The sequence below is a fragment of the Scylla paramamosain genome, chromosome 35 (assembly GCF_035594125.1).
Source record: "Scylla paramamosain isolate STU-SP2022 chromosome 35, ASM3559412v1, whole genome shotgun sequence".
Taxonomy (NCBI): Eukaryota; Metazoa; Arthropoda; class Malacostraca; order Decapoda; family Portunidae; genus Scylla; species Scylla paramamosain.
The window spans coordinates 14,186,313-14,211,619 of NC_087185.1; the positions used below are offsets into that span (position 1 = coordinate 14,186,313).

The 25,307-nt window shown below is 40.6% G+C and overlaps 1 protein-coding gene across 1 annotated transcript in view; it reads right to left on the minus strand.

The window, feature by feature from the left end:
* Window positions 1–245: 245 nt before the first annotated feature.
* Window positions 246–25,307, minus strand: part of LOC135090681 (uncharacterized) — a 135,407-nt gene continuing 110,345 nt past the window's right edge. The window contains exon 12 of the mRNA XM_063987680.1: window positions 246–1,415. The gene's annotated coding sequence lies outside the window, so the exon portion shown is untranslated. The remainder of the gene's footprint in view (window positions 1,416–25,307) is intronic.

Sequence of the window (25,307 nt, forward strand, 5' to 3'; positions counted from 1 at the left end):
TATAGACGGCCTAACAAAACAAACTAAACTCGCTTATGTCCTTCACATTAAAAATAAAAAAAAAATCAAGTGTCCAGCAAAGATCATTCCGACTTATAAGCATTTTTTTTTTTGCGAGCAAGAACTAACAAATGAAACAAACCAAACTCATATCTATTTCATTCATATTTCTTTCAAACAATACTAGAAAAACCTTAAGTTTTATTTATTTTTATTTCACTTATTTATTTATTCATTTATTAATTTGTGTGTGTGAGTGTGTGTGTGTGTGTGTGTGTGTGTGTGTGTGTGTGTGTGTGTGTGTGTGTGTGTGTGTGTGTGTGTGTGCCTAGGGAAGGACATTCCTAGCTATAAGAATCAAAATATACCGCTTCAACTTTCGCAAACAAGGAAACATTAACAAAACAGCAAAACAAAAACAAAGCTAATATTTATTTCCTTCACATTTCCTTTAAAAAAAAATGCAAGTAAATAAAAAAATACTCCTCGTTACCGAAAGCAATTCAACTTTCGCAGACAGGGAAACATGTACAGACTAACAGACAAAACAAACTAAACCCATCATTATTTCATTTACATTTCCTCCAAAAAAATGCAAGAAAAGCCTTGCTGCGTATTTGTCTAGCGAAGAACACACCACTTCAACTCTCGCAAGGAAGGAGACATCAACCAATACGAAATAAAACAAACCTGATATCTATTTCCTTTATATTTCCTTCCCAATCGCAAGGAAATAGTAACGCCTTGTTCTAGAAAGCTACTCCTGCCCGCCGTGTCCTCGCAGCCATCGTCAGGCGCCTCCAACGTGTCTGTATGTATGTATGTATGTATGTATGTATGTATGTATGTATGTATGTATGTATGTATGTAAGTTTGTGGTCTTTCCGGGATTTACTCAGGAGGGAAAAGGGATGGGGAAGGCGTGGCGCTATGTATAGTTTGTATTTTCTAATTTGTATGATAAAAAAAGGGTGAGGGAAATGGCACAGCATCTCTCTCTCTCTCTCTCTCTCTCTCTCTCTCTCTCTCTCTCTCTCTCTCTCTCTCTCTCTCTCTCTCTCTCTCTCTCTCTCGTGTATGTGTGTGTGTGTGTGTGTGTGTGTGTGTGTTTGTGTGTGTTCTGCTTCATGCTGCCGAGTACCAATATTTGAATTCACTGCTATCTATAATCCAGGAATTCATGCATTATTTTCCCTGTTCATAATAAAGCCTGCCTTATTCATTTAATTCTAGCGTATAAAATTTGATCCAGCTGGAGCAAAAAATTTCTTTAAACATTTTCTTTTATAATTTCGCAGCGCAGGAGCATGAGAAGTTTAGTTACGGCGTCTTAAATTCAGCTTTTCGTTTGTCCTTCCTGTTGTCCTCGTTAATGTTCTCCGGGCGGGTGGAAACGTAACACTATCTTGCTCCATCTGAAGTAAAGCGAGAAGGGAAATTACGAGTAGAAACGACACTCACTACGCCAACTTTACAATTATTCCCACAATCCGTTTAGTTTCCATTCAATTTCCCCGGTCGGAGGTCCACGCCATTAAGTACAACAGTTTCTCTGAAGGGAAGATGTATTTAGTTCATAACGTGATGCTGAAAAAAGGGAAAAGATAATAGATAAACCCATTTTTTCTCCCTCTTTTAATCTCGGACTTGCGGTGAAGCCAAGTGCAGGAGGAGTGACAGGGGAAAAAACAGCGGGGTCTTTGAAAAACATATATATGACCACATTAACTGTCTACCAGCTGCCAAGAGAGAGAGAGAGAGAGAGAGAGAGAGAGAGAGAGAGAGAGAGAGAGAGAGAGAGAGAGAGAGAGAGAGAGAGAGAGAGAGAGAGAGAGAGAGAGAGAGAGAGAGAGAGAGAGAGAGAGAGAGAGAGAGAGAGAGAGAGAGAGAGAGAGAGAGAGAGAGAGAGAGAGAGAGAGAGAGAGAGAGAGACCCCCAAAAAAAACATCAGAAAAAACCACACCCAATCATCCCACGTTTGATAGATCGTTAACTTGCTAACTCGAGAAAAAAAAAAAAAGATAAATTAAAAAAAAAAAAAAAAAAAACGAACCAGCGATAAAATGTCACTGGACGTCACCCGCTGCATCTCTCACCTGAGGAACCGTGGAGCGCGGCATTGGGCGGTTTTTTTTTTTTTTTTTTTCATGTTCGTGGGCGGAATTGGGCTGGAGGGGCAACTTGGCTCGAGGGGACGGTGAAACTGGCTCTACTCCATCGGTCGTAACAATTTTATTTACCGCATTATATTCCCATGTCCGCGGGATAAAATATGTAGAGGATTTCATAAGATGTGCTGGGTCGGAAGGACGGAGAGGAGGAGACAGAGAGGGGAGGAGGACAGGGTGATGGGAGAGTGGACGAGGGATGAAATGATGGGGATGGTGAAGGGGCGGAGAATCAGAGATGGGCGGAGATGTAATGGGAAGCGTGATGAGGGAGGAATGGGTGATGGGTGAGGAGGGAGGGCGGAACCGAAGGGACAGCCAGGTCTCGAACGCTGACTGGGGAAAATTTGTGACCAGGTTGCCAGCGAATCATGACGGTGCTGAAGGAAGAGTGCGGGTGCCGTGCAGGGTGGTGGAGTGTGTCATGTAGGGTGTTGTGGGGACTGATACGGTAATGAGGGAGACAGGCAAAGTGCTGGGGAAAGCTGGTAGGGTGCTAGAAAGACTGGTAGGGTGATGAGGGGGGCAGAAAGGGTGCTGGGGACGTCATATAGGGTGCTGGGGGGACTGGTAGGGTATTTAGGGTGAATGACTCACTGCCCGGATGACTGACTGATCTAATGAATGAATTAAGTTGCATATAAATGAAAAAAGGGGTGAATGCAGCAATATTTCCTTCACACACAAGAAAATAGTTTGTTTTACTTGTGAAAATATCCAATTACGACACGCAAAACGATGAAACACTGATAAAATAAAATAAAATAAAATAAAAAAAGAGCAAATCTACAGGATTACGCATATAAAAAAAAAAGACAAGGTAATTTACAGAATGAAAAAATAACTTGCATTTTTATATCAATTAACCTGAAAACGAGTACATACATAGTACTTTACACACACACACACACACACACACACACACACACACACACACACACACACACACACACACACACATAATCAACACGATAACGACAAAATATCACATGAAAGCGACACTGCAATGCTAACACGCACGAACTCCCCCTTGCGCCAATGTAAACGAACCCAATTTTTTCAGACTGGCTGGAAACACGCCCCAAACCCGCACCCACGAGGCACCGGCGCCCACACCAGGCCTTCCCCGCCCCAGCCCCATCAGGCATACGGGCACGCACAGCTCAGGGGACTCTTTTCCAGCTTACTTCTTTTACATGTCCACACTCTCTCCGGCAATAAAGGTAATGGGGGTTACAGAAATGGGAAAACTCGAGACAAACTTTGAGGGTCGTGATGAGGCTCTGCGCTGCTGCCATCCTTCCATCTACCTCTCGTGGAATTTTAATTAAGCTTATGGTAATCTGAGGGCAGGTTATTAGACGAGCCATCAAGCTACACCCCCTCACCCACCTGCCCACCCGACCAACCCACTCACCCCTCCCCTCTAGCCCTCCACACACACACAGAGGATGAAGAAAGGCAAGGAGAGGGGCCATCCAAACAAACATTTCCGTGGGTAACTGAGAATAAAGGCAAAAGGGGTGTTTTTAATGGTGGGGAGCAGTTTGAGAGGACAAAGAGCATATCTGAAGAGGAAGGTTTTTTAGGATGAAAAGATCATGGAAGAGAGCTGTAGGAGGAGGAGTGGGGGGAGGATGACTATTATAAAAAGGTACAATGAAGGAGGAAAGACAGAACGAAAGGATTAAGGAGCAAAGGGAAGGTAGAAAAAAAGGGAGCAGCATGAAGGAAAAGAGAATATTAGATAAAATGGAGGAACTCAAACTACAAACGAGGACTGAGAGGGAATTAATTTGAGACTCCAGACAACTTCACCACAGGACCGAAGCAACACGACGCAGGAAACGACTCGGGGTAACAATCTCACCGTTGTCGTTGTCGTTCTGCGGATATTCTCTCTCTCTCTCTCTCTCTCTCTCTCTCTCTCTCTCTCTCTCTCTCTCTCTCTCTCTCTCTCTCTCTCTCTCTCTCTCATAATTCTGTGTATAACATGTAATTTTCAAGGAACATTAGAAAATATTGCAATCCGATGTAATCAATGCGAAGTACTGTGTGTGTGTGTGTGTGTGTGTGTGTGTGTGTGTGTGTGTGTGTGTGTGTGTGTGTGTGTGTGTGTGTGTGTGTGTGTGTGTGTGTGTGTGTGTGTGTGTGTGTGTGTGTGTGTGTGTGTGTGTGTGTGTGTGTGCGAGCGCGTGTGCGGGTGCGTGTCCGTGTGCGTGTGTGTGGTTCGTTAAAAAAAAAAAGGAAAATATAACTTACCACACATATACTGACTGACACACACACACACACACACACACACACACACACACACACACACACACACACACACAAAACGTCAATAATTCTCAGAAATCATACTAAATATTTATCTACGAAAATATATCCATAAATTCAAGTCATCTCTCCCTCTCCCTCCCTCCCTCCGTCTCTCTCTCTCTCTCTCAAGCACTCCAAGGGACGCGGTTCCAGATACACAGCGGGATAAGAAGCTGCCTGACGGTACTTGTGAAGGATTAGGGTTCTCGAAGATCACTCAAGCCCACCTCTCCAGTCCTCTCCAGTCAATTAAATGTGGAAGGCTAAAGAGAACACGAAGGTGAGGAGGAGACACACGCGAGGACATGAGCACGGTAAGAAGTGGCAACAGACAAGGTAAGAGGATGAAAAATTACTTACAACGAGCAGGTGAGAGAGAGAGAGAAAGAGAGAGAGAGAGAATATAATCACAAGAGGGAGGGGAATCAGAAGGTAAAGAGTGGTAAGGGAAATGAACACGAACATAAGTACAGGGAAAAGTGGCAACAAACAAGCTAGTTATGAAAAATGAGTGAAAAAAATGAGTGAAAACGAGCAGGTGAGGGACCAAGAATATAAACACGATAGGGAGGGGAGTCAAGCTAAAGAAATGGGGTCGGAGATGAACACGAGGACACGACCGCGGGGAAAAGTGGCAACAGAAAAAGGGAAGAGGATAAAAAATATGTAACACGAGCAGGAAAGACACGAGAATATAAACACAAGAGGGAGGGAAATCAGGAGCTAAAGAATAATATCGATGTACACGAAGACGCAAGCAAGTGGCAGCACACACTTTAAAAAGGATAAAAAGTGAGTGAGAACGAGGAAAAGAGAAAATATAAACATGAGTGGAAACAGAAGGTAGAGAATAAAAACAACGAAAGCGAATAGGAGATGCACACGAGGACACCAACACGGGAGAAATGGTAAGACACTCAAAAAGGATAAAAGTGAATAATAACGACCAGCAGACAAGAACATGAATAAAAGAGACTGGAAGCTAAATACTGATAAAAAAAAAAAAAGCGAGTAAGAGATGCACACGAGGACATGGGCACAGTAAAAAAAAAATGATTGGGAATGAGATAGACAAGAACATGATCACGAGAGTGGAAACAGAAGCTAAAAAAAAGAAAAAGAAAATTATATAAAAAACAAAAAAACAGCGTGAGGGTGAATAGAAGAAGCAAACGAGGACATTTACACGATAATAAGCGGAAGCAGAGGAGGTAAATATTATATGAACGATAACTATAAGATACAGATGATGGCAATGGCAAGACGAGCAAATGGATGCGATAGTAAGGAAAATTGGATTAAAGTAAAGGAAAAACTATAAACACAGACACACACAACAGAAAATGACAAAACTAGGAAGAAAAAGCCTGACTTCAAATATCAGGTAAAACCAAAGAATAATGGGAAATAAAATTGCAAAAAGTATATTCAGAAAAGATGAAGGATAACTTAAAAAATAAGAAAGATGAAATGGGCAAGATTTTAGAAAGTGACACAATATAAAGAAAATTATGGAAACGGAAGCTAAAAGAGAAGGTATAATGAGAAAAAGATAATAAGTCTTAAAACAAACAGGAGAAAATTTATATAACTTTGCTATGGCAAAAAAAAGTAGAAAAATTAAAGAAAAACGCAAAAAAAGAAATAAAACGTCAAACACATAAAAGAAAAGAAGATAGAAAGAATGGATGAATGAAAAACGAATAGTAAAGAAAATAAAGAAAAAATCGATAAGACGAACGTCAGAGAGAGAGAGAGAGAGAGAGAGAGAGAGAGAGAGAGAGAGAGAGAGAGAGAGAGAGAGAATCGAAAACGGAGAAGAGAAAGCAAAACAAAATACACGAAAAAAACAATAACAGAAGGAAAAATGATAAAAGAAAGAAGAAAGACAATACGAATATTAAATAAGAAAACGTAAAAGAAAAATATAAAAAATAAATAATACGAAAAATCGGGAACAAATAACAATGACGAACAAAAAATATACAGAAAAGGAAAAAAGTGAGAAAAGCATTATATATATATATATATATATATATATATATATATATATATATATATATATATATATATATATATATATATATATATATATATATATATATAAGCAAAAATATAAGAAGGGTTATACCAAGAAAATATGAGAGAAGAGAGAAGAGGTGGAAGGAGGAGAGGAGGCGAGCGAGGTGTTGAAAGATGTATGTTTAGACGGAAGGTAAAAGGAGGAGGAAGAGAAGGAAGAATAGTCAATAAGGATGAGGCCAAAGAGAGGCAAGGGAAAAGGAAGGAAAAGAGGACGGAGAGAGGAAGAAGGGATGAATAATAATGTGAAATGTATACGCGAAGAAAAAAATGTATATAAAAGAAAGGTGTGAAATTAAAGGAGAAATGAGAGAGAATAAGAAAAAGGATGAAAAATTAAATGACTGACGTCTTATGGGGAAAAGAGTGAGAAAGGAAAAGTAAAACACAAAAGATGAAGAAAAATACAAACAAGGAAGAACGAGTGAAGATTAAAAATAACAGAAAATGGTGAAAAAATTAAATGGTATGCGAAAATCATGACACAATAAGAAAGAAAAAGAAAGGAAGAGAAGAGAAAAGATGAAAAATAACAATGAGCAAAATGGAGTTGAGAAAAATGGACAAAATGGTGGAAAAAAACTAAATGGCTGAATTAGTAATGGTGCAAAAATTAAAAGGTAAAGTGTTTATGTGTATATGATAGGAAAATAAGGAAAAGAGAAAAGAAAGGAAGAAAACGTGAATAGCAAGTGTGAGTATAAACAAAGAGTGAAAACTAAGAGAAAATGGTAAAATTAAATGGCTGAATGGGTTGTATGGGTAAACGATGTGAAAATAAGAAAGAAAGGGGGAAAAGAGAGGAGGAAAAGATGGAACAGGACAATGAGAGTAGGAAAAGAAGAATGCAAGTGAGTATAAACGAGGAGTGGAAAAAATAAATGAATGAATGAATTGTATGCATAAATGATGCGAAAATAAGAAAGGAAGAGTGAAAAGAGAGGAGGAAAAGATGAAACAACAAAAGCGAGCATAAACAAGGAGTGAAAAGATGAGAGAAAAACGGTCAAAAATTAAATGGCTGAATTGGTAAAGTGTTAAAGGGAAAATGGCAAAAAGAGCGAGAGAGGAAGACGAGGAGGAACTTGAATAGGAAGTGAGGGGAAAGAACCGAAGACAAATGAGACGGTGAGAGGTGGACGTTTAAACGCTTTGAGGAAACTGAGGAGGAGGGAAATGTGGAGACCTGAAAAAAAGGATGAAAAAAACCACACACACACACACACACACACACACACACACACACACACACACACACACACACACACACACGATATATATGGAAAGACAAAGCGACAAAGTTAAAAAGGACGGAAAGGGAGACAGAAATAAGGAGAATACATCGTGACAAGACAGAGAATTGAGAGACCAAGACAGACAGAGGTACGGTAAAGCTGCAGAGACGGTGAATGTGACAGAGAAGCAGAGGAGAACCTACAGCAAAACAGAAGACATCATTCGGAATAACGGAAAGATAATTACCGAAACAACGAAATCGAAGAAGAAAGAGTTACGAGAAACCAACAGAGAAGGTGATTGTGACAGAAGCAAAGATAACCCACAGCAAGACAGAGACATAATACGGAATAATAGAAAAAAAATAACCAAACAAAAGACACAAAGTTGACTGACTGGTCGATTCTGTTTAATGCGCCGCAACACAGCGGTCATAAGGCACCGCGGGAAAGCGACTAACATGGTAAGTGAAAATACTGATATTAAAAAATTGTTCTATGGTAAAACATTAAAAATCAATAAAAATCTGAATATATAAAAGTAAATGCGACAAATCAGCAAAAAGTGAAGGGCTACTAATTGGGAGGGTTACTGTTTGAATGTATTAACTTCAAAAGAGGGACTACTGACCCTAACTGACCCAGAATAGTACATCTGGCGTTGCTCGACTCGTACACAGAGACAATACAAAAAAATACAGATAACTAATACACAGTAACAGGCGAGATGGTATACAGATGCTGGCTCACAAACAAATGTATCCAATAAAATATACAAAAGAGTATAAACTGAGACAACACTATAAAAAAACGTAGCATGAGACATACAGACAGGCTCAAGCAAGAACAATGCAGTCATAACCAGACAGAGAGAATAAAGATACTTTACGAAAAACTGTACCAAAGAAGAATGGCGACAGAGACAGGCAGAGAGGCCGGTAGCAGGGAAAATGTGTAACGCGAGAAGCATAGGCAGAGAAGGAAAGATAACAGAAATGCTGTCATGAGAGAGAGAGAGAGAGAGAGAGAGAGAGAGAGAGAGAGAGAGAGAGAGAGAGAGAGAGAGAGAGAGAGAGAGAGAGAGAGAGAGAGAGAGAGAGAGAGAGAGAGAGAGAGAGAGAGAGAGAGAGAGAGAGAGAGAGAGAGAGAGAGAGATATACGAAAAATTTATACCCAAGAAGAGATACAGAATTTCGGAGGTAGCAACAGCGAAAATACGTAACACAACAGAAACAGAGAACAGACACAGACAACAGAAATACCGTCACAAGAAGGCAGAGAAAGCCAGAATAGGATTAAAAATAAAAAATAAATAAAAATACTGCTAAAAAAAAGACAACCAGACAGCGAGAGAAAATATATAACACGACGCACAGACACAGACAGGCAGACAGGCCTAGGAAACAGAATTATCGTCACAAGACACGGAAGACAGATGCAGGATTACGAGAGGGAAAAAAAATAGAAAAAAAAATAGAAAAATTGTACCCCAAGAGTAGATAGAAAAGAGACGCAGGAGTGGGGAAAACACATCATACCACAGGGACAGAGACAGAAGGACAGGGAGAGAGACAGCAGGAATACGGGAAATGCATTATACCATTCTACACTCGCCGCTAACTCGAAGGCTAAGTGAAAATTTGATTAGTTCCCCACGAGGAAATGAAAAAGGTTGCACCACCAACACCATCGCAGCGGCTCCTGACCCCAGAAACCACGATAACAGCATTACCGGCCCAGCGAGCTTGATTCCATTACAAAACCATCAAATATACCTCCTCACACGTGCTGGAGCAACACACACACCCGTAACTCAATGAAGTGAAGGCAAAGACTGCCCTCAACATTCATTATAGACCTCCTTGTTAAAAATGTGTACCACGTGTTATTTTATAATCTGATAACTGAAGGGAAGAAATGTCTGAAAATTTCTTCTATTCCTGCTTGTTGATAATATGCAGCACGCGTTACTTGTATTTGTAATTCGATAAAAGAATGGGAAGGTATAGCTGCTAAACTCCTATCTTTGCTTGTTAAAAATGTGTATCACGAGCTATTTCTAATTTGGTAAAGTGAAGAGAAGTAATGCCTCAAAATTCCTTATATACATGCTTGTTGAGAATGTAACACTGGTAGACTTGTAACTCAATAAATTTGCAAGTGAAAATTACTCCATTACTCCTCCTCCCTTGTATTTCTTCTCATATAAATGTAGTAAGTGATTACGGTTGCTTTTTCACTAGAATACCATACACCTACTTTTAATTAGATAAACTTCGCGGGGAAACAATCGCCTTAAATTTCTTTCTATTAATTTAAACTAAAGTATTACGCACGTACGTATTAGATAAACTTCGCGGGAAAATCACCTTAAAATTCTCTATATTCCGTCTTGGTTAAAAAAAAATAAATAAAAAAATCGCTGAGTAATACTACCAAAAAATATAAAAATTAAGTCGAGTAATAAAATCTGTATTCACGTATAAACAGAAAAGAACACGAAGCGAATGTCAGTCAGTGAAAATAACACCAATCGTCGACAAGTTCATGCACATCAAGAAAGCATTCCCCACACCAATAACAGTAATAATAACACCAGCGACAAACATCAACACCAACTATACTCCGCCTCATTAAAACCAATGGTGTGTGTGTGTGTGTGTGTGTGTGTGTGTGTGTGTGTGTGTGTGTGTGTGTGTGTGTGTGTGTGTGTGTGTGTGTGTGTGTGTGTGTGTGTGTGTGTGTGTGTGTGTGAAAAGCAATGACGTCATACGAATCATTATGCTCTATAGTGTGAAGGCAGGCTTGAACTTACCGCTTATATTGGTAGTCAGGAATAACCCGAAGACTTATTTTTATCATTACTACTATCATTATTACTATTACTGTTATTATGTATCACAGCAAGTACCGAGAGATATTTCCATCCAATTTTCATAACGTTCATCTCGTCAATTGAAGAAAAAAAAACAAGGAAAATCGGGCGAAAATGTACAAAAATCACAACGACCGATAAAGACCATCTATACTAAGATTTTCAATTAAAAAACACGTATCTTCTTTTCTAAGGAGACCAAAATCTTCCAAACTTCTTACTGCTTGGCCTGAGACTGAAGCTAATTGTGAGAGTGAGGTTGTGACAGAGTGTGTGTGTGTGTGTGTGTGTGTGTGTGTGTGTGTGTGTGTGTGTGTGTGTGTGTGTGTGTGTGTGTGTGTGTGTGTGTGTGTGTGTGTGTGTGTGTGTGTGTGTGTGTGTGTGTGTGTGTGTGTGTGTGTGAGTGCGTGTGTCAGAATGAGTGAATGGCAGCGTGAGTGAGAAAAAGAAGAGTTAATGTAAGTCAAATATAGAACAAACAAATGCACGAACCAATTCTTTTTTTCAAATTGGGATGGAAATAATTACTGTAGCTACAAAAAAAAAATGAATTGCTAGTTGTGCGACTACTACTACTACTACTACTACTAACAGCAAACATAGTAGTAGTAGTAGTAGTAAATTGAGAGGATCAAGTTAAAATTTTTTTTTGCAAAAAAAAAATAAAATAAATAAAATAAAATAAAATACATAAATAAATCAAATTAAATAACATCTGAGAATCCTTCATACCGAGTCCCTGCTGTCGCTGAGGAGGAGGAGGAGGAGGAGGAGGAGGAGGAGGAGCTTTACTTCCAGCAGAAACAGCGAGGAAAGAGAAAAAGTGTGTGTGTGTGTGTGTGTGTGTGTGTGTGTGTGTGTGTGTGTGTGTGTGTGTGTGTGTGTGTGTGTGTGTGTGTGTGTGTGTGTGTGTGTGTGTGTGTGTGTGTGTGTGTGTGTGTGTGTGTGTGTGTGTGTGTGTGAGAGAGAGAGAGAGAGAGAGAGAGAGAGAGAGAGAGAGAGAGAGAGAGAGAGAGAGAGAGAGAGAGAGAGAGAGAGAGAGAGAGAGAGAGAGAGAGAGAGAGAGAGAGAGAGAGAGAGAGAGAGAGAGAGAGAGAGAGAGAGAGAGAGAGAGGCTGGAGAAAGGAACGTGCTGGAGGAGAGGGGAAAGAGGAGTAGCTAAAAGAGAAAAAAAAAAGAGGGAGTGAGCGAGAGCGAGGGAGTGAGCGAGCGAGAGAGAGAGAGAGAGAGAGAGAGAGAGAGAGAGAGAGAGAGAGAGAGAGAGAGAGAGAGAGAGAGAGAGAGAGAGAGAGAGAGAGAGAGAGAGAGAGAGAGAGAGAGAGAGAGAGAGAAATAAGGAAAGTGAGCTACGGATGAAGTAGTGAAAGAAGGAAGAAGTGAAAAGGAGATACTGAAGGAGGGAAGATGGTGGAAGAAGGAAGAAGGAAAAGCGTGAATATTGAAAGGAAAAAAACAAAGAAGGATGGTAGGAAACGTGAGGAGGAGGAAGAGATGGAATAAGGTAAAAATAAAAGAAATGGATAACAGACACAAACTCGTAAGTGAGAAAGAAAGAGTGAAGAAAGGAAGGCCACAAATAACAGGAAGGAAAAGAGTAACGAACGAGAAGAATGCAGCAAATATGGAAGCGTGGAAGAAAGTAAATGATAAAGAAAAAATTGAAACAAAACATGAGACAGGGAATGAAGGTAGAAAATGCGAAAAAGAAAGGAGATGAGGCGGAAAAGAAACAAGTAGCAGGTACATAAGAAGAGGAGACAGATGATGAAGAGAAAATGAATGATGAAGGAAGATCTGTAGAAGAAATAAAAGGCTGAAAGACTAGTAAGAGAGAAAATAAAGCAGAGAAAAGCCTGGAGAAGGGAGAGAGGGATGGAGAGCAGCACGGAGGAGAGTCTGTGGGATGGAGGGAGGAACAGGGAGCAGAGGGGGTGAGAGTAAGTTTAAGGAGCCGTAGGATGGAGGGGGAGGGACAATGAAAGTTTTGATGAGATGGAATTAAACGCAATAAAGCCAAGTTGCAACAAATTACTGGGACTAATGTAATAAAGTACACTCACAATACTGAGGACGTTAAAGAACTGGGTAAAGAAAAGAACAACCTCAGCTCAATCTTAGACAACTTGAGAATGAAGTAAACTGTACTGTAAATAAGAAACAATGCACAACTTTGTAAATACGATGGTCCTCATGTCTTATAGAGTAGCGTAATGCGGAATAAAATAGCATTCTGCGCCAAAATACATTTAAATAAATATTCCCATGACGTAAGAGAAGATATGAAAGAGGGACATAAAATATAGATATGACAGAGAGAGAGAGAGAGAGAGAGAGAGAGAGAGAGAGAGAGAGAGAGAGAGAGAGAGAGAGAGAGAGAGAGAGAGAGAGAGAGAGAGAGAGAGAGAGAGAGAGAGAGAGAGAGAGAATGATACGTATACAGACATAAAACCAGTGATAGACAGACCGATAGACAGAGACAAGACAGTGACAGACAGACAGACAGACAGACAGACAGACAGACACACAGACAGACACACAGACGCACAGACACACAAACGAAGGGGAGAAACAAGAAATATCTGGTTACAAAAATAAATAAAACATGACGTCAAGAGAGAGATAAGGTCAAAACAGGAGAGAGAGAGAGAGAGAGAGAGAGAGAGAGAGAGAGAGAGAGAGAGAGAGAGAGAGAGAGAGAGAGAGAGAGAGAGAGAGAGAGAGAGAGAGAGAGAGAGAGAGAGAGAGAGAGAGAGAGAGAGAGAGAGAGAGAGAGAGAGAGAGAGAGAGAGAGAGAGAGAGAGAGAGAGAGAGAGACCTTAACTTTCTCTATCCCTACACACAATACAACCTCTTTGGTAGACTTCTAATGAACCAGGCCAGAACATCTGAAAGATCCTGTTATGAGGAACACAATGGCGACCTCAGATAACAATAGATAGATAGATAGACAGATAGATAGATAGATAGACATAGATAAAATAAATAAATAGGTCAATAAATGAAATATGATACCATGCAAAATTTAACACAATAGCAATAGATAGATAGATAGATAGATAGATAGATAGATAGATAGATAGATAGATATAGATATTACAAAAATAGGTAAATATTTATAATGATACCAGGCAAAAATTGAAGGCTTATCAGAGTACAGCCAAAATGTCAAAACAATAATAAATAAATAAATGACTTCACTGGTATTTTCACGGTGGATGAAGAAAAGAAGGTTTGGTTATCTGGTTTAGTTATCTTGTCTGTCCTCGCCATGCACGCTACAGATATTAACAGATACGGGATAAACATGTTACCGATTCTTTTTACATCCGTCAAGGCAACTGATCAGGGACTACTGACATTAATAGATTGATAAATGAATGAATAAATAATAATAGACAAACCGTAAAAAGCCTAGAAATTGTTCCTCCCATATAGGTTGGTGGATAAATGAATAAATGAGAACAGATGAACCGCAAAATCCACTTAATTGTTCCTCCCAGATAGACAGGTGAATAAATGAGTAAATGAGAACCGATGAACCGCAAAAGCAACGAAATTATTCCTCACAGATACGCTGCGTGGAAAAGACTTCAAAATCAGGATGGATAATTAATTTCTTGTGGCGTTTTAATATTATTCAGCGCTGTACAGTCACGGCCAAAAGCTTGTTCACGTACCGTATTCTTTTTCACTAATTTAACCGTTTCATCTCGACCGTAAGTCCTCCGCTGTGCTGCCTGTCACTTTACAAACCCTGAGAAGTGAATGGTTCCAAGATCAGAGGACGTTAGACTGAGGGAAGAGCTAAACACAGTGAAAGTGAGAGTGTCAGGTTACAAGACTTCTGGCCGCGAGTGTACCTCCATTCAGAACGTGCTACCTTGATCCTTTGTATTCCACCAATGACAGTCACTAATCAGGCCACTGTGTGATGTATGTATGTATGTATGTATGTATGTATGTATGTATGTATGTATGTATGTATTGTTAGGAATGTCTTGTGTATTTTTTTTTTTTTATTGTTTTCTGATTTGGTGTTTATTAACTCTTTCACTGCTATTTGACATTTCCTTAATCACTGACCACTGTGAGGTATTTCTTCTACAACCACCTCCAAACAATGTATTGGCTTCAAAACTTCAAAATATAGTCATCTAATCCCTTTCTTTCTTCTATAGGCTTATAAAACTTTCTTACATTTAGTATCGAGAATTGTTGGACATCGTAGAGAAAGGGTTAATGTGTTTATCTTCACTTTTGGTGTTTATCAATGTGTTACTGTTCCTTGTTTTAATGTTTTGATAGTTATGTTTTGCTGTTTAACGTCTCTTTGTGGACCATAAACGTATAAATAATCGTGCTACATTTCATCAAGTTAATTTGTTAGTTGCTCTGTAATAGTTTGTTTGTACTAGTAAAACCAAGTAATTTGTGGTCAATAAACATTTATCCGTCTGTCCTTGTTCAGCGTTTTCTTTCTCAGCATTACCTGTGTGTAGTGGTTCACGTTATCCTTGCTTTGCACCTCCACTGTAATCGTTATGTTTTCATTACTTATATTCTATCACTACTGCTCCCTACGGCGTTGTGATGTGCGCTCAATACATTTTTTTTTTTCCAGTGTTTGTATGGGCTGATTCTGCACGTGCTCTCTTCATTATTTACATTCTATCTCTGCTATTCCTTATGATGTGTAGTGCGGGCTTTTAATTGTACTGGCTGATTCTGTACGTGCTCTCTTCATTACTTATATTCTTCACTGCTATTCCATGTGGCGCTGTGTAGTGTGCGTTAAATACATAATTATTTTTATTGCTTATATGGAGTGATTCTTGTTAGCACTTCCACTGTTAACATTACTTATGCCACTATTCCGTATTCATGCCATTTCATAGTGTACACTCAATATTTTCTCTACTTTCATTACTTGTTATACAAATTACCTTTCTTTAATACCTTCAGTTCCCACGTGTTATATTGTTACTTGTATTCTATCACCGTTATTCTACACTCATGACATATAATGAATGTTAACATCTTCCTTATGTTATCTTGTCACGTCCTTTTTTTATTGTGTTATCAGTCTTCCTTAAATTACACCACAGTTCAATAATGAAGACGTTGGTTTCCGGGTGCTCAGCGTGTTATTCCATCTCCGTCGTTTGCTTTGAATTGCTTGTCTTACCTTCCTTCCCACAGTCACTGCCTCTTTTATTCTTCATTTATGTACTTGGTATGTTCTGTAAGCCCCACAATGTAAAAACTGGCCAATTATTTACAGTGAAAGAGTGGCATATTTTTTTTTTTCCACCCAGAGTCGCATTGCCTTATGAACACTCTGCATGCCACGATGAATAATAGAATGGACGTAAATAATTGAACGCATCTAAAAATACTCATTCATAGTCACACGTAACTACCGGGAACAGGCAGCGAGTTACAGTAAAATAAAAGAAACAGGAACACATGTAAAATAAAACAGTAGTAAAGAAATAAAATAGATAAAATAATAGTAATAAAGTAACAAAGAAACGGTAACAAAGTAGTAAACAAAGAGGGACTTCTAAATTAACAGAAAGATGCCTTAGTAAGATAACAGATAATGGAATATTGACTCGAGAGAGGGACTGTAATAATACAACACAACTACTGGAGAAAATACAGTGCTATAGAAATAATAATTAAAAAAAAAAAACTACTCGCTGCTATCAAGATCTAGCGCTACAAAATAAGGAGCTAAATATAATAAAAATCACTACAAAAAAGGGGAAACAAAAAAAAACATACAACAATCGCACTATAAACGAAACTTTAAAAACTACACAAAATACACGAGAGGAAAGAAAGAAACAGCTGCTACAAAATAAGGACCTCAAAATAATAATAAAATCACACACACAAAAGAAAAGGGGGGAACAAAAACACAAAAAACACAACAATCGAACTACAAACAAAATTCTTAAAAGATACACAAAATACATACGAGAAGGAATAAACAACCGCTACAAAATAAGATCTCAAATGATTAAGAAAAAAAAACGGGGAAAAAAACAAAAAAAAACAACAATTAACCGAAAAAAATGAGGGAAAAAAACACCTTGTAAAACGCCTGGAAATAATTACAATGCCATTCGGTTAAATCCAGCCGGAAAAGCTATCAAACTTTGCCCGCGGAGTTGACCCCACATCGCCAGTGGGTCGAGGTTACAAGTTCTTCCCCAGTTTTAAAAGCTACTAGTAATTGAAGCGGCAGGGAGGCTGGCAGGGAAAGACACGTCCGTATTATTAGTAGCGATAAGAAAAATTAAATGGATGCTTCTGTCACGATGCAAGACAAAGGGAGTGAGGAGTGATTGTGTAAGTTACGTGCGCTTGTGTATGAGAGACAATGAGGGTGAGAAACTACAGGAGTGTTTGGGACTGTTTGGGAGTGCGTGGGTGTAAGGAGTGTGTATCTTTAGGAGTGTCTTCTGGAAGTGTTTTGGTGTGTTCGGGTGTGTTTGGGAAAGTGGCGGTATTTGGCAGAGTGGAATGTGTTTGAGAGTGTTTGGGGAAGTGACGTAGTGTTTGCCAAAGTGGAGTATGTCAGGAGTGTGTATGCGAGTGTTTTTGAAGTGAAACGCCGGTGTGGAGTAGGGAGTGGAACGGAAATTATGAAAAGGAAAAGGTTACGGAATGATACGAGGAAAGTGTGAAGATACGGTCGAGAAATGGGAGGAACAGTGTAGAATATATAAGAAGTATAAGGAAGTAGAGATGAGACCGAGAAATTATAAAAGGGAAAGGTTAAAAATTGATGAGAGGAAAGTGTAAAGATGCGGTGGAGGAATGGGAGGTTATGAAAAGGAGTGAGGAAGAGTGAAGAATATATAAGAAATAAAGATAAAGTAGTAGAAATGAGGCCGAGAAACTGAAGTGAGGTAGACATGACACAAGTACGGTGTTGTAAGGCAGAAGGAAACTGATACAGCGGGATTTTGTAACTTATGAGGTTAAGAAAAGAGAAGATATCTGAAAAAAATACGAGAGGTGCACACTGAAGGTGAGCGGAAAAGTAGAATTGAAAATAAGCGATAGACCAAGAAAAAAAAATAGCTGGAGTGAGGAGGGAGCGCAATTTGAGAAACGAAAGTGAAGGGACAGGATGAGGGGAAAGGGTGAGGTGGAAGCCTGCGGAATGAAAGTAGACGTGCGGGGTGACGTGAGTGGAATGTGTAAACAGTACGTGGCGCGGAGGAAATGAAAGTGAAAATAAAGGGCACAGCTCCATGAGGCGGGAAGGACCGAGTTGTTGGTCCGAATAGCACCAAGTATACGGAATGTGTAATCAGAGCATGACTGGGAGAGCATTACAGGTCAAATAAAGTAGTCCTTTGTGAAGACAGACGGACTTATGAAGGGGAAGGAAAAGGGTCAAATAAGTCCATATAAGGAGGGAAAGACAGTGTCTGAAATTACTTCATATTTTTCCTTTTAACGTAACCTAACCACGAGTCTTCGGATTCAGAGGCTTGAGACAAAATTGAAGTGAAAAAGAACGCAGTCACAAAAGAGGCAAAAAGAAGTACTATTTTTCTTTGAGTGATAGCTTCACCTAACGTAACCTAACCATACGAGTCTTCAGATTCAGAACCTTGAGATAAAAATGAAGTGAAAACAATGACCGCAGTTAAATAAGACAAAACGAAATAGTATTTTTTGAGTGATAACCTAACTACACGAGTCTTCGGATTCAGAGCCGTGAGACAAAATTGAGGTGAAAACAAAGAACGCAATTAAACAAGGAGACGAAACAAAATTATATCCGCAAAGTACTACATAATTTTCGTTTATCGACTGGCATCACAAGCACGTACATTTCCAGCATCACCACCTCACCTCACCTCACCAGAACCAGGCCGCATCACCGCCGATGCTGGCCAAGCACTGATACGTAATACCAATTCACCAGTGACCAGCTCGCGATTCCCTCTCACCATACTCATCCCTCACTTCACTGCCACTCACAGTCCTTTCACTGCCTCATCAACACACACACGCACATACACACCCCATCAAAGCACCTGTATCACCGGACGCGGCAGGTGTGGGAATCGGCCACTTTCCCATCATTTCCCTGCAAACACCTGGGATTGTAAGCCTCAGAGCCGAGATTACCTGAAGGACGAGGCACGATGAGGTAATGGGGCCAGGTGAGCAGTGTGATGAGTCTAGGATCAAACTCCCTCACGCTGGATCAATATCACCAGTAGTGAGTCGGACGCCCTAAATGTTCTCTCCTTCACTTCCTCCTCCTCCTCCTTTACCATCCTTCCTTCCATCCTCCTCCTCCTCCTCCTTCTTCCCCCTCAGAACAAACACCCCACGGGACGAGAATCAAGTTTTCAGGAATAGAGAAAAGTTTTGTTTCATTGTGTGCCCTTCATAAACACCCCACACCCTTCGCTGGCCAGGAGGCGCCACTGACTCACGAGACAAGGAACACCAAACACTGACGCAGGGAAGAGTAGTGGCGTGTCAACTGCCTAATTCCGCGCGTCAGGTTAAGAGAGAGACATTAGGGGGGAGACTCAGCTAAATATTCAGTGTTGCTTCTTCATGCTCGCCACCACCAAGACTGTAATGCCCCGACGGCGCCCCACCCAGGCCGGCAGGAGGCGCCTCGCAGCACAGGGTGGAGTTCCAATCACCAGGGCGACGGCCAGAACCTTCCCTCACGCCCGCACCGTCAGGAGGTGGGCTGGGGCGGCCGTGGGTGCCTACCTGGGCGGTGAGAGGACGGGAGTGCCACGCCCCTTACCTAACACCGCCCCGCCGCGACGCCCTCCCCGCCAGCACCAGAGGGAGGGCGGGTCCAGCTCACGTCTTGAGGGGCGTAAGGGAGCGTGACCCAATAACTGAGGTCACCCATGTGTCGTCCAGAGGGCCAGCACCACAACTACCACCAACACCACATCACTACTAACTGCCCCTCTCACACACACATTTCCTCTCATCAAATATATACTTCAATCAGGGGGCACCGCAGGCTCGGGGCGTCTCCACAGCCACACCAGGGGCGCCACAGCCAGGCAACAACACCTGTAATCAGCCGCTAAGACTCAGGGAGCGGTAAGCGCGCACCTTGACTCGCACGAACACCTTGACCACACACTCTGTGCCACGCGCCCCAGCCCTTCCTCGCAGCGCTCGTACCGCCCCGCTCGCTCGCTGCCAGACGCCGCTACAACACTTCACAACGAAACACTCGCAGATCAATAGTGAAAATGCCATAAAGACGTACGTGTGTGTTTCTCAAATAGTGCAAGCGAAGTGGAACCAGATGCAATTAACCCTGAAAATTGAAAAAAGGGAAACAACAAGTTCACAGATAGGAGAATAAACAAATCGATAAAATACTCAAGGGGATCCACGCGCCACATTTAACTACATGTGAAACTGAGGCTCACGAATGTTTTACGAGGACGAAACAGAAACTCACTCACAGAATTACACCAGTACCACCAGCAGGAACGGACTGAAATGTGAGGGCAACACCCGCACGGAAGAAAACAACACTGCAACCGTTACTCAATTTGTTTTCACTGGAGAGAACAAAAGAAAACAAGCTACTTACTGATCAGAGAACGAGGCTGGAACGGATAAGAAGAGGGAGGAGGAGGACAAGGAACAGGACGAGGAGGAGGAGGAAGAGGAACAGAAGAAGAAAAACAGGCTCTGGTAAAAGTGGCCGTGGTGATAATAGGAATGGTAGAGGAGGAGGAGGAGGAGGAGGAGGAGGAGGAGGAGGAGGAGGAGGAGGAGGAGGAGGAGGAGGAGGAGGAGGAGGAGGAGGAAGAGGAGGACATGGGCGACGACTACGAAAACACCAAACAGAGGAAGAGAAAGAGAAAAAGAGAAAAAGACAAAAAAAAGATTAAATATCGAAAAGATACGAAAAAAAACAACAAACAACAAACAAAACAACGCACAACACAAAATACGAAAAAATAAATAAAAATAAATAAACAAATAAAACAACTAAACCCAATAAATCGAAATAACATTAAAGGTAAAAAAGAAACGACACTAAATCGATAACCAGTAAATAAACAAACCAATCAAATGCATCCAACGTACCCGGACCTTCTCATGAATTTGCCCCAGATCACCAATGGGAGGATGATAAACTGATGCATTTAAATATAGAGGCAAAGGGAAGTTGAAATGCCAAAGGAGGAAGAATTTGTCGATACTAGAGCCTCCCCCCACCACCACCACCACACACTGTTCGCTCCATTACTTCTCCGTGTTCTCCTCTCAAGACGAATGATGATTTACTCTTTGATTTAAATAAGGAAACTCTGGCAATGTTCCCCTATTTGTCCTGCTGAGCTTCTGTTGGGGATGCAATGGCGGGGGGAAGGTGGGGGGTATTTTCTCATCCTTTCTCTTGATTTGCTTTCCCTTTCGTGATTTATTCTCTCGTTTTCTCTACTACTACTACTACTACTACTAATTCCTTTTCCGATTTTCGTTTTTTTTTTTTTAGCTTATTTTCCCTTCCTCCACTTCTCTCATTATTTTTTCCTTGTTTTCTTCTTATCCCTTCTTCCTATCGTCTACTAATTTCTTTCCTTTTTATTATTATTTCTTTTTAGGTTATTTTCTTCCATTCCTCCTCCTCCTCCTCCCCTTCCCAATTATCATCCCTTTTTCTGTATCTTCTTTTTCTCTTCTTCTTATCCTCTTTTTCTAATTTCTTTTTTTTTCCTTTCCCAGCCTTATTCCTTTCTTTTATTTGAGATCTTTGTTTTTCTTGTTTTCTTTTTCATAGCTTTCTTCTTTTCCCTCTTCCTCTTCGATTTTCATTCCTTTCCTTGTCTTCTCCTTCCCCTCTTCTTATTCAACTCAGCTTTTTTTTCTTTTCTTTAGCTTTCTTTTCCTCCATTTTTAATTTTCATTTATTGATTGTCTTCTTTTTTTGTCCTCTTTTCCCTCCTCCTCCTCCTCCTCAATTCTCATTTCATATCTTGTTTTCTTTTTCCTAACCTTTCTTTCCATCTTTCTTCACCTCCTCCCCCTTTCTCAATCCTTCCTTCTTCGTTCTCGCTCTTCTAATCTTTCTCTTCCCTCGTTTTCTCCGTTACATCTCGCCCGTCTCTTTCTTGTTCTTGTTAACCTCCTCCTCCTCCTTCTCCTCCTCCTCCTCCTTGTCCCCTTTCCTTTTGTTGATATACACACCTTATGTAATATTTCCGCCCATCTTGTTCTCTACCTCACCCTTTCCGTTTTCTTTTTTTCTTAGCCTCCTCTTTTTGAACTTCTGCTCCTGTTGCCCCTTCATTTTTCTTGATATATTAACGTTTCCTATCCTTCTTTTCCTTCAGTTTTTTTTTCCCAACTCTCATTCTTCTCTTTCCTGTTCTTTATCTTTTCCTGAATTTTTCTTCCTCTTCCTGTTATCTCATCTCCTTTCTTGATATGTTACATATTTTTATCTTTATTTTTCATCAGTTCATTCTTTTTCTCCGACTTCCATTCTCCTCTTTCCTGTTCTTCATCTTTTCCTGAACTCCTCTTCCTCCTCCTTCTTTTGTTGTATCTTCTCTTTTCTTATCCTTTTTCTATCCGTTCATTCTTTTCTCCAATTTCTTTTCTTCTCTTTCCTGTTCTTCATATTTTCTCCAACTCCTCTTCCTCTTCCTTCTCCCCCTGTTGTCCCTTCCCTTTTCGTATCCTTCTTCTCTATCGGTTCATTCTTTTCTCCGACTTCTACTGTTCTCCTTTATGTTCTTCACTTCACCACCACCACCATCGCCTCCTCCTCCTCCTCCTGCTCTTCTCGTAAAGTGCCCAGTGTTGATAATTGCCACACAAGTCTAAGTCATCTCACGTCTGTTCTTTACTATCTCTCTCCCCTTCTGCCATTGTCGCCTATACACACACACACACCCACACACACTTTACGGTGTTCCCGCGTCCCCTCCTTAGCTCAGTGGCCACTACTGGCGTTCCCCGGGGTGCGTGTCCTGTCTACTTTGTCCCACGCGCACCCTCAGGAACTCTCATAAATCTACTCTATTACGCTAGTTCATCACACCCTCAATTGTAAAGCTAAGGTGTGAGCAGCGATCTGAGTGTTTGGTGAGGGTTTTACGAGGTTAAGGGTGAAGTAAGGAAGGAATGGGGTAGTGAATGGGTTGTGGGGTTCTGTGGAATGGAGGAATATGGGTGATTAGGAATTAAAAGCAAGTAAAGGGACTGTCTCGGTGTGGGTGATGTGAGTGGTGTGGTGATGGGATGTGCTACGATAGGAAGGAGAAAGGAATGGGAGAGGAAATGGTATCTTGAATGGTGGAAGAATACTTGGAGTGGTGTAGCATGGAAGGCATTTGGAGTGTTGTAAGGTGGGAGAAATATTTAAAGTGGTGTAGCATGGGAGATACATTTTGTAAGAGTGTATGTAGCATGGGTGTTTATTGTGGTGTAGAAAGGAAGAAACAAGTGATACGGAATAAAAAGAGAACCTGATGGAAAGTATAGCGTGTGAGAGGGAGGCAGAAAGGAAGGCAAAGGAAGTGATTAGGAGGGAGGGAGGAAGTGAAAGGGAAGAAGGGAGAGGGAAGGAAAGGGAGAAAGTGAGATGAAGGGAGAGAAAGGAAGGCAGAGGGAGGAAGTGAGAGGGAGGAATGGAGAGGGAAGAAGGGATAATGAGATGAGAAATGTGGGTAGTGACAATGAAACACGTCTTAACTTAACAGAAAAACATAAAACATTTCTAGTAAATAATACTGCATAGATAAAAAAAAAAAAAAAAAGTCATTACCATCACTGTCAAAACTTAACTTTCAAAACCCACCAAATCAATCCACAAAAAACAATAATAACAGCGACGTAATAACACACAACAGAATAATCAGTGTTACGCGAAGAATACAATAGGGGCAGTTTTCAGAGGCCATAGGAAATGTTTAGTTGTGAAACATGAAAACACCATTAAAAGCACCAGTCACTTCCACTAGATCCTATCCAAGTAAGGTATCTTCGTTAAACTGCCAGTATGTCAGAATGAGACGAATACAATTCAGTAACAATAGCAAACTGTGATGGACGAGAAATACTTGGCATGGGTATCAAGATAGTGAAGGACAGTAGTGGCCAGATGTGGATTAATCTGCCACACTTATTTCTATCTCTCTCAATCTCAAGAAAAGATGAAGAACAGGAAAGAGGAGAATGACAGCTGGAGGAAGGAATAAACTGATGGAAAAGGCTTGTTATCTCATAGTTTAGTACAGTAATAGTTGTAACCTTACCAATTTGTACTGCATTTAGCCTGTTTTCTCAATACAAGTTTTCTTATATCCTTAGTCTAGTACAGTCGGGATCAGGGGTGGAAGAAATCTGTCACAAGTACTTCTATTTCTCTCGACCTTAAGTCTTCCATCTCAGAATTTAGTACAGTGAGGGTCAGAAGTGTAATAAATCTACCACACCCATTTCTCTTTCTCTCATTATTAAGTGCTGTCACTTCCTTAGAGTCTAGTACAACAGTGGTCAGAAATGTAGCAACCTGCCTCACCTACTGCTATTTGTACTCAATATTTAGTCCTCTTATTTCCTTACTAGTACAGTGAAGGTCAGAAGTGTGAAAACCTGTCTCACTTCTCTTTCCCTCAATATCGTCTCATTTCCTCAACCTTTCAATCGTCAGGTTTTTCAAGACTATCACCAGAAGAGAGAAATGAAGGTATAATACTACTTAATAACAAAAATGAGTGCAAAATAACTCCCGACACCTTAGCGTGACTATACTTAATAGAGGGAACAACGAATAGGGAAGGGAAAGAGGGCGTAGCAGTGCGTAGGATTTGAATGCATCATACATCATACACGAAGTAAAGAATAAGAGAGTAGAAGACAAAGGAAAGAAATTCAGACGAGTGTGTATGAATGTCAGGGAGAAGAAATGGAGGAGTGAAAGTAATGTTGCGTGCAAAGGATATGAGAAAGGATAAGAAATGAAAGAATAAGAAATACCTAGAATGAGGAATAGGATATGAGAGCAAAAGAGATAGAAGGGAAATTAAAAGTGTGTGAACTGACAGAACTTGAAAGATGAAAAGAAGAAGGAAAGAAAGGGGTAGCTGAGGGTGGGGGGAGGGGAGAGTCGTATGAGAGATGACTTTAAGTATTGAAAGAACGAGAGATTAAAGGAAAATTCAGAAAAGAGGGAAAAAGTTACCTAGTGTGTAGGACAGGAAGGAATATGAGAGAGAGAGAGAGAGAGAGAGAGAGAGAGAGAGAGAGAGAGAGAGAGAGAGAGAGAGAGAGAGAGAGAGAGAGAGAGAGAGAGAGAGAGAGAGAGAGAGAGAGAGAGAGAGAGAGAGAGAGAGAGAGAGAGAGAGAGAGAGAGAGAGAGAGAGAGAGAGAGAGAGAGAGAGAGAGAGAGAGAGAGAGGGGTCTGACGGAGAAAAAGGACTAATTAGGAGGAAAGGTGAGAGAAACACGTGTACTGGGAGATTTCTTGGAAGGACCTGGATGAGAGAGAGAGAGAGAGAGAGAGAGAGAGAGAGAGAGAGAGAGAGAGAGAGAGAGAGAGAGAGAGAGAGAGAGAGAGAGAGAGAGAGAGAGAGAGAGAGA